Raw genomic sequence first — 11,284 nt, 5'->3', positions numbered from 1 at the left:
TCTCTCTCTCTCTCTCTCTCTCTCTCTCTCTCTCTCTCTCTCTCTCTCTCTCTCTTGTCTTTGGGAGTATTACTATCCACCCTCTGGCTAGGGAGCCTTATACAGCATCCTGACGTATATGCTAGGTACTTTGTGTTCTATTCCAAGCTTAGGACCTGGCACAGAGAAGGTACTTAATAAGTATTTGGTGATTGATTGGCAAGCAGATCCTGATCATATTTCAAGTCCAGAGGCCCGTAAGGCACCTAGATGACAAAGGGGATAAAGCATGAGGACTGGAGTCAGAAAGACCTGAGTTCAAAGTCAGCCTCAGATGCTAGCTGTGGGATCCTAAGTCACTTAACCTCTGTTAGCCTCAATTTCCTCAACTGTAAAATGAGGATCACGATAGCCCCTACATCATAAGATTATTTTGGGATTCAAATAAGATATAGTTATAAAGTACTTAGCACAGCACTTGGCACATGATTTTGTTATTTAGTCATTTTTCAGTCATGTCCAACACTTTGTGATCCCATCTGATTTTTTTGGGGAGGGGGGCAAAAATACTGAAGGGGTTTGTTATTTCTTCCTCCAGATCACTTGACAGAAGAGGAGATGAAGGCAAACAGGGTTAAGTGACTTGCCCAGGGTCACACAGCTAGTAAGTATCTGAGGCTAGGTTTGAACTCAAGTCTTTCTGACTCCATGCTTAGCATTCTACTGAGCCATCTAACTGCATGTGATAGGTGTTTAATAAATGTTTGTTCTTTTCCCTTCCCCCAAAGGCCAGTGAACTTTATTGAATAATGTATGTATCATTGAAAAATGGGAATGTTGAAATTTTGAGTAAAAATAAAATGACTTATCTGATCATAGGTAAGTCAGCTTCCAAATTCTAGAAGAGTAAATTATGCTGAATTTAGTCCGAAGTTATCCCTAAAAAGCCCCGTAGGAGGAGGTGACACCATTACTGCTATCTAGAATTAAGCATTAATCATATGTTCTTAGGGCCTAATAGTAAATACAACGCGGATCTAGGCAGACATAATTTTATGAGATGGCAAAAGACAACAGGTGGTCATGACTTTAAATACTGTACACCTGGACTGCCTTTAGGGGGATAATGTAGGTACTTGTTTTCTGAGTTGGACACCTTCCTATAGCCTAATGCTTCACATTTCCAATGTCCTAAAGGGATAAGATAAATTATCTTAAAAGAATGTTAACTTTGGCAAACTAAAAATCCATTTACCACCATTCTCTAGGATCAAGGAATTTCAGAGTTGGAAGGAACCTCAGAGGACATCTAGTCCAATGGGAGAGGAGTAGAAACCTTTCTCCCTAGCATCCCTGCCTCAGATGGAAGAACTCCAGTTAAGAAGCACTTAATGCCTTAATAAATAACCCATTCCTTCCACTTTGGGTCAACAGTAATTAGGAAGTTTTCCCTTATGTTACTCTGGACTAAAATCAGCTTTTCTGCAACTATTCTAGTTCTACTATCTGAGGTCAAGCAGAAGTCTAATCCTTCATTTGCATGACTGTCCTTGAACCAGATGAGGATCATAGGATCATAGAGCTGGAAGTGACTACAAGATCACACACACAATAAATGGCAGAGTCAGCATTCAACTGCAGGTTCCTTTAAGACAGTGATTATATTTCCCCTAAGTATTCCTCTCTGTGGACTAAATATTCCCACTCCTTTCAGTTTCATCATGTTAACTAGTTAGCTCTAGTTAACCTTCTCTGGTTGACCAATGCTCTTTCCAAAATGTAGAAGCTAGAGATGCCTTTTCTTAATTGAATCATTAATTCTATTTCCTCCCCATTGGCAACCTTGATGTTCTATCCTTGGACTCCTCTGCAGAGACAGAGGAGCTTTTGTTGTATATCTTTGAGTCCTAAGCCTTCATGCTACTGGGGAGGGGCATATAATCCTTTCCTCCCAGGTGTCCAACTCCCTTTTTTATGATGTCTTCACCCATTAGAATACAAGTTCCCTATGCTATTGTGCTGAAAGGAATGATGAACTGGAGGAATTACATGTGAACTGGAAAGACCTGCAGGAACTGATGCAGAGTGAAAGGAGCAGAACCAGGAGAACCCGTACACAGAGACTGAAACATCGTGGCACGATCAAATGTAACAGATTTTTCTACTAGCAGCAGTGCAATGATCCAGGACAATCCAGAGGAACTTAAGAGAAAGATGCTATCCATATCCAGAGAAAGAACTGTGGGAGCAGAAAAGCAGAAGAAAAACATATGATCGATCATGTGGTTCAATGGGGATATGACTGGGGTTTTGGAATTAAAGGATCACTCTACTGCAAATATAAATAATATGGAAATAGGTTTTGAACAATGATACATGTATAACCCGGTGGAATTGCTTGTCAGTTCAGGGAGTGGGGAGGGAAGGGATGGGAAATCATGAATCATGTAACCGTGGAAAAATATTCTAAATAAATAAAAAAAATAGAATGTAAGTTCCTTGAGGTCAGAGACTGTTTGGACTTGTTTGCTTGGTTTTATTTCTATCCCTACTGCTTAACATAGGACCATAGTAATTGCTAAATAAATGCTCTCTATCTGTCTATCTATCTCTCCCTCTTTTCTCTGTCTCTCTCTGTCTCCCTCCATCTATTTATCCATCTGTCTGTCATCTCTCTCTTTGTCTCTCTTTCCTCTATCATCTCCATTTACCTGTCTACCTATTCTCTTTCACTCTTATCTACCTCTGTCTGAGATCAGTCTATATCTGTCTGATCTCTTTCTTATTCTCTCTCTTTCAGTTGATCATCTAGTTGTCTCTTCCAAATGCTATCTGACTAGAAGAGAGCAGGAGAACTTTCATTTCCTTCATTTTGGATACCATGCTTATGTTGATATAGCTTGAGACTGAGTTATTTTGGCTTTTTTTTTAATCACATGGGTGACTCATATTGACCTTATAATCCATTAAAAAACTCCACAACTTTTTCATGCAAACTTGTTTATCATGATTATTGTATACGCAACTTATTTTTGATCCAATATTGGGCTTTTTATTTGCCCTTATTTAAATGTATTAGAGTTCTTTTGCTTCAACCTGTTGAGATTTTTTTAAACTTGATCCTGCCATCCAATTTGTAATAATTTTAATTTACATGCCTTTGTACCACCTGCAAATTTCTTAAACCTACCTTCATTCCTCTACAATGGTGTTTACACCCCATACACGCTGCTGCACAGAGATTTTTTGATTGCTTCAGGCTGGCCACGTGTGCTGGCTCAGTGCTTAAGGACCCCTCCCAAAAAACTTGGGGGAGAAAAAACTATTTGCCACATATTCTAGAGACAGAAAAGCAGGAGAGTGAGTTGAGAGCCATCTCTCTTTTTTAAAGTGAGTCATTCCCTCCCCCACTATTGTCACAGGACTAAAGGGACCATAAGGAGATTGCTTCATTATCCCAAAGCTCCTTTAGTGCTGACCCAGCATCTGTGGTCTGATGGAAGCAGGTAGTACAGCTCTGTACATGTTCTATGTTGAATAATTCTTGTTCCACTGGAAATTGATTTTTTAAAGTTTAGAACTTTTTATGAAAAATATCACCTTATACCACAGATTTATTTATAATTTAAGGCAAACCATGGCCCATCATAAATATAGTAACATATGATACATCCCAATGCCTTTACAACTCAAGAAACCTATTAAATTAATTCTCTGGTAGCTTCTCAACATCAGCATTATGGAGATAACTAGAAGCCTTTCCAATAAATTCGGGAATGAGACAAAGGTATCTATTATCATTACTTCTATTGGGTATAGTTCTAGAAATGCTACCTATAGCAATGACAAGGAAAAAAATTGAAGGACTAACCATAGGAAAAGAAATGATCACTTTTACAGACGATATAATATTGGGCTTAAAGAACTTTGAGTCAATTAGAAATTAATTAAAATCATGAGTAACTTGAAGGAATCTGTAGTCCGATATAAAACAACACACAAATTACTAACTATATATTACCCCAGAAACCCATCAATAAGAGATAAATTCCACTTAAAATTACTACAGACAATATTAAATATTTGAGAGTTTACCTTCCAAAGACCATAAGAGCTATACAAATATAACTGAACAATTGTTTACAAAAATAAAGATGTAAATAATGGAAAAAATATTAGTTGCTTATGGGCAAGATGAGTCAATATAATAAAAATGCCAAAATTATTTAAATTAATTTCTGTATTTAATTCAATGCTAATCAAACCACCAAAAGATTACTGTATTGAGCTATAAAAATAATATAAAATTCATATAAAAGAAAAAAAGGTCAAGCATCTCAAGAGAGAAATAATGAAAAGAAATAGGAATGAAGGAAGTCTAGCAACACTAGATTTCAAACTATATTTCAATAGGAAAGTCTGTGTCACAGGATTGGACTACAAATAACAATGAGGAACAAACTGAAGATTCATAGTTGATGTTGGGAAATGAAGTGATTCCCTAATGAATTGTCACTTGCAGCTTCTGGATACTGTTGCTTCTAGAATCCCAAATAATAAAAAAACAATAACAAAATATTAAATAATACTTGTATTATAAATAATAATAATCCCCCAAATAAAGGAGTAACTTTGCAAATACAAAGCAATTTCCGTCAAGGTGCTATCCAATAGCTATACTGATACTTTTTGGGGTGGGTCAAAAGTAATTTCATTTTGTTACAAAAGCATTTGTTTGAAAATATTTGTTAAAAGGATTAGAACACAGCGAGATAATGAAGAATTGCTTCTAAAAAAATAAAGATACTTAACCACTGAAGAAAAAAATTTAAATGACCTTAAGGCCTATGAAGCACAATGCTTTGTTTAATAATACTTGTTAATACTATTAATAATCCATTAATATTTATAGCAGTTCTTTTTGTAATGGCAAAGAACTGAAAATTGAAGGGATGCCCATCAATTAGGGAATGGCTAAATAAGCTGTGGCATCTGATTGTGATTAGAATACTTCAGTGCTAAAAGAAATGATGAATTGATTAATTTTGGAAAAACATGGAAAGAAAAAATTATGAAGAGTAAAATGAGCAGAACCAAGAGAATGTTATATCAGTCATCAGGAATATTCTTTGAAGAATGATTTGGGAGCAGCATAACCCACAAAAAGTCTAAGCAAAATAGTTTTTTTAGCCCAAAACAACTTAGAAGGCCAGCATGAAGGATCTAGTGCAGCAGGGTGGAGGTGGAGCTCAGCAAGCTAGGGCATGCCCCACCTCAGCAACAGACCTTAGGCACATCTGAAGCAGCAGCCAAGGCTTCCAGAGGTCTCAGCCACAGAGGGTAAGGGGGTTTGGCCAACTGTTCAGAAGGAGATTACAGAGGTCTCTTTGCTGGCTCTGGGTGCAAGACTCTTATATTGCCCATACTCAGAACCAGGTCACATTCCTAGAGTGCAGCCACGGAGAAAGGAAGAGCACCAGCATACACCAACACTTGAAGCCACAGGGGAATAGGAGACCCTTGTCACAGTTCCAAGGGGTAAAAGAGTGTGTGGGGTCACTCACAGACCTGAGCACAGGCCAGGAGGGTATTAAACGTACTTCTTTTTATATCAGATCACATTGGAAGAACTGAAAACAGATAGATTCCCCAGTGCTAACTCTGAAAGCAGTTGATCAAAGAACCTGAAGTATGGAACAGTGCTCCCTTCACCACAATTATAGAACCCAACTTTAACAGGCTTTTAAACTAAAAGAAAAGGAAAAAGCAGGAAAATGAGCAAACAAAAAAAGAAACTCAATATAGAAAGTTATTTTGGTAACAGGGTAGACTCAAACTCAGAAGACAACAAAGTCAATACTGCCACATCCAAAACCTCCAAGAAAAATATTGATTGCTCTCAAGTCCAAAAAAGGAATTAATAGAGAAGTTCAAAAAGGATTTAAAAAATTAAATAAGATACACAGAAGAAAATTTGGGAAAAGAAATGATAATGATACATGAAAAATCATGAAAAAAGAGTCAATACCTTGGTAAAGGAGGCACAGAAAAATACTGAAAAAAATGAATATCTTAAAAATTGAATAGGTTAATTGGCAAAAGAGGTATAAAAATCCAAAAAATAGAAGAACTTCTAAAAAGTCAAAATTAGCCAAATGGAAAAATATATTCAAAAATGCACTGAAGAAAAAAAAAACACAACTTTTTGAAAGACAGAATTGACCCTTAGGAAAAAGAGGTACAAAAACTCACTGAGAAAAAGAACTCTACAAAGTAGAATTCGCCAAATGAAAAGAGGAAGTATAAAAGCTAACTCAAATCATGCCTTAATTAGAATTGGGCAAGTGGAAGCTAATGACTCCATGAGACATCCAGAAACAATCGAAGTCAAAAGAATCAGAAAATAGAAGAAAATGTGAAATATTTCATGGGAAAAACAACTAACCTGGAAAATAAATACAGGAGAGATAATTTAAGAATTACTGGACTACCTGAAAGCCATAATAGAAAGAAGTGTAAAGACATCATCTTTCAAGAAGTCAAGAATTTTCCTTAAAATTACACTGATATTGTAGAAGCAGAGAAGAAAATAGAAATAGAAAAAACCCTCTCATCACCTCCTAAAAGAGATCCCAAAAGGATAACTCCTAGGAATATTATAGCCAAACTCCAAGACTTCCAGGTCGAGTAGAAAATATTGTAAGCAGCCTAAAAGAAAGAATTCAAATATGGTGGAGCCACAGTCAGGATGACACAAGACTTAGTAACTTCTACATCAAAGGATTGGAGGAGCTAGGACTTAAGCAAGACTCACCCAGCAAAATTTAGCATAATCCGTTAGGGTAAAAAATGGGTATTCAATGAAGTAGAGAACTTTCAAACATTTCTGATGAAAAAACCAGACCTAATTGGAAAATCTGACTAATAGAGAAATCAACAGATATTCAATAAGGGTAAACTGTGTAGATAGATGATTTTTTGCAAAGCCAGAGTACTTTGCCATTATTTGAACAGTTAGATGGAGCATATATAGAAAAAGGGTGAGGGCGTGAGTTGAATATGATGAGATGATATAAAAAATAACATAAAATTAAGACATGAGAAAGAGGAATGCATTGGGAAGAGGGGGAAGGGAAAAACAGACTGGCATAAAGTTTTGTGCATAAAAGAGGCATGAGTGTTCACAGTGGAGGGGAAGATGGAGGAGGTGGGGAGGACAGCATGTGAATCTTACTCTCATCAGAACTGGCTCAATGAGGGAAGAATATACATAATCAATTGGAAACAGAAAGCTATCTTACCCTACAGGGCAGTAGGAAGGGAAGGGGATAAGAGGAGGATGGGACTGATAGAAAAAAAAGGGCAAATTGGGGAGTTGGAGGTCAGAAACTAGATGGATAAATAGGATAGAGAGTAATACACAGTAATCACAATGGTGTAAAAATTTTTTTTTACAGTCTTTCTAATAAAGACCTCATTTCTCAAATACATAGAGAAATGAGTTGCATATATAAGCATAATCTCCAACTGATAAATATTCAAAGAATATAAACAGGTAGTTCTCAGACAAAGTAATTAAAGCTCTCTATAGTCATGCAAAAAATGCTCTAAATTGAAATTAAAATTAGAACAGCTCTGAGGTAGCACCCCACACCTATCAGATTAGCTATTATGATAGAAAAAGAAAATGATAAAATTTGGAGGAGATATGGGAAATCTGGGATACAATGTATTGTTGGGGGAGTTGAGAACTGATTCCATCACACAGGAGAGCAATTTGGACCTATATTCAAAGTACATATCCTTTTATCCAGCAATACCATTACTAGGCTTGTATCCCAAAGAGATAAAAAACAAAAACAAAAAGGAGAAGGAACTATGTGTACAAAAATATTTAAAGCAGCTCTTTTTAGGGGGGCAAAGATATGGAAAGTGAGGGCATACTTGTCAATTGGGGAATGGCTGAGTAAGTTATATTATATGATTGTAATGGAATACTATTGTGCTATTAGAAATGACAAACAGGAGAAACTCAGAAAAACTTGGAAAGTCTTATATGAACTAAAGCAGAGTAAAAAAAAAGCAGAACCAGGAGAACACTGTATGGTGACAGGAATACTTTACAATGAACAACTGTGAAAAACAACTATTCTCAGTAATACGATGAGCCATAACTATCCCAAAGGATCCATGATAAAAAAAATGCCATCTACTTTCAGAGAAAAAGAACTGTCTAAATCCAGAACAAAGCAAATTTTTTTTCACTTTCTTAATTTTTTTTTCTATTTTGAGTTTCCTTCTATGATAGGATTAATATCAAAAAATGTTTTATATGATTGTACTTTTTAAATCTATATGAGATTACTTACTATTTCAAGAGGGTTGGGGAAAGGGAGAGGATTTGAACTCAATATTCTCTGAAAAATGTTGGAAACTGTTTTTACATGTAATTGGGAGGAAAATAAAATATAATACCTTAGGAGAAAAAAAAAAAGAATGACTTGTGTATGTTCACCTCCAAGGAAAGAACTTATAAATAGAAATAAGTAAGACATAATTTCATATATATATACATGTAAGACATAATTTCATATATAAATATAAATTTCATATATGTAAAACGTCTTGTCAAATAATTCCTTCTCTAATGGGGGGAGGGAAGAGGGAGGAAGTTAACTATTTTAATATTTTAAACTATACAGACAAGCAAATAAATTAAAAAATTTACTTTTGATTGAACTAAATTTTTTTCAATTCCTCCACTGAAAAATAAAAGTGCTGAATGAAATTCCATTATCTACAATGCCTTGATCCCATGATTCCAAGTCTAGCATCTTGACTTCAAAATCGTTGCCTTCTCCAATTTTCATTCTTTTCCCAGCTTAGGATCTTCAGCATTTAGCATAATGGCTTGACACGACCCCCAATTTTGCTTCAAGTATTGGATATTTTGGATGAAAGTATTTTAGGGCTGAATGATCAATCAATGAACCAACAAGCATTTATTAAGTATCCACAGTGTGCCCAGAACTGTGCGACGGTCCAGGAATTATAAATACAAAAGTAAAACAGCCCTTGTCCTCAAGGAGGTTAACTTCTATGGGGGGAATAAGGGTGGGAGTAGGAGAACAACATGAATACAGGTAAGTATATCAACAATATAGACAAAACAATTTCCAGGAGTGGGATAGTGTATTGGCAGTTGGGAGGATCAGGGTAGGCATTATATAAAAAGTGGCATTTGAGCTAAAGAAATCTAGGGATCTTATGAGATAGAGGCAGGGGGAACATGCATTCCAGGCATGGAGGACAGGTCTGTGCAAAGATCCAGAGACAGGAGATGGAATGTCTAGTATGATGAACAGCAAGTAGGACAATCTGGCTAAAATGTAGCATGGAAGAAAGAGAATAATGTACAATATTCCTGGAAAGACAGGCTGGAGCCAGACCATGAAGGGCTTTTCAGTGCCAAACAGAGTAGTTTGCTTAGTAGACAAGAGGCATTGTCAGTCTTGTGCTTCAGGATTATGCCTTTGGTAGCTGTGTGAAGGGTGGATTGGAGAGGAGGGAGCTTTGAGGAGGAGAAACCAATGAGGAGACAACTGCAGCTGTCCAGGCAAGGGAGGGCCAGGTATCATGGCGGCCGCATATAGTGGAGAGACACATAGAAGACTCGTCAAAGGGATTCAATGGGGAGTTGAAAGAGGGAATTGAACATGGCTCCAATGTTGATGTTTGCACATAGCATGCAGTAGCCTTTTATCCTCTGTAGTCATATGTTATGATATTGGTTCAGTCATTCAGCAATTCATTCAACTCTTCAAGACCCCATAAGATAGCAATCCATGTGGTTTTCTTAGCAAGGTTACTGGAATGATTTGCCATTTTCTTCTCCAGTGGATCCTTTTATCAGGCAATCAGAGAGAGAGGTTAAGTGGCTTGCCTAAGTTCACATGGCTAGAAAGTGTCCGAGATTGGATTTGAACTGAGGTCTTCCTTACTCTAGGCTCTGTGCTCTTAATCACTGAGCCACAACTGTCTCTAGTTATATTCTAGGGGAAGTGGTTTGCTATGTGGCATATCTATAGCCCTATAATGGGGAAGGCTCTGTGATTTTACATATATATCTATATCTATATATAGTGCTTTGTAAGTATTATATTAATGTAAATTATCCTTCTTATTTTTTCCACAAAAATCCTTCTCTATAGTCTCACTGGGGCATGAAAGAGTGGAAGAGTTTTAGAAGGCAATACAAACAGGACACGAGCTCTCGTGAAGCATCTAAAACAGAAAAGATTTTGTGCGTGGATTTATTAATGGAGAGCATGCCTGTCGATGTAATGTTGTTTAGTAGTTTCAGTCATGTCCAACTCTTCATGATCCCATGGACATGAGGGTAAATGACTTGTCCAAGGACACATAGGAGGTTTCTGAGGCTAGATTTAACTCTTCCTGACTCCAGGCTCAGCACTTTTTCTACTGTGCCACCTAGCTGTCCCTGCTGATGTAATAGCCTAGCTAAGTTCTATGGGGTAAATTTCCAAAATATTGGCTAGCAGTGGATGAGCATTTTGGGGCAAAACAATTCCCTAAACCACCTATTAACACTTGGAGAGATAGCAATAGGCATCAGTGAAGAGAGTATTTACATAGATAGTGGTAGTATTGCATAATGGATGGAGTGCCGGATTTAAAGTGTGGAAGACCTTAGACACTTATTTGTTCTACCTTGGATCTCTTTAGTTTCCCAAACCTACAAGGGATGCATATGTTCTGGTACTGCGTTATTATTTTTTTTTTCAATATTCCATCTCCCCCACTCTTACAAAAGAAAGAGAAGAAGAAAGAAAGGAAAAAAAAATGTGGGGCCAGTTTCAGGTTGTGTTGTGTAAGTTTCTCCCCAGCTCTAATTATGGGCTGTCTCAAGCTCAGCCTTGCTAGAAGCTGTATTGTATTGGGGGCCCAGGAAGATCTTTGCTGTCTGTGGGCATAGTAATGTGAGGGTGGCTTAAAATGCAGGAGCCATCAAATTGCCAGTGAAGACTGGAACAGCCTATTGTCCCACCTATATTTCTTCTAGCATAGGAGTGATTGCACATTTCAGCATTAGCCAGGGTGGGGCGTGAAGAAGAATATAATCTTCTGGTAGGAACTCTGATAGGTGTTTGCAGATTTAGAGGTTTAAAGGCTTCTCATCAGGCCAGTTCAGGTCTTTTAGCTGTGTCTTACTCCCTTCCTTCCTTCCTTCCTTCCTTCCTTCCTTCCTTCCTTCCTTCCTTCCTTCCTTCCTTCCTTCCTTCCT

This window comes from Gracilinanus agilis, chromosome 5 (assembly GCF_016433145.1).
Source record: "Gracilinanus agilis isolate LMUSP501 chromosome 5, AgileGrace, whole genome shotgun sequence".
Lineage (NCBI taxonomy): Eukaryota > Metazoa > Chordata > Mammalia > Didelphimorphia > Didelphidae > Gracilinanus > Gracilinanus agilis.
Note: the sequence above shows the minus strand (reverse complement) of the source record.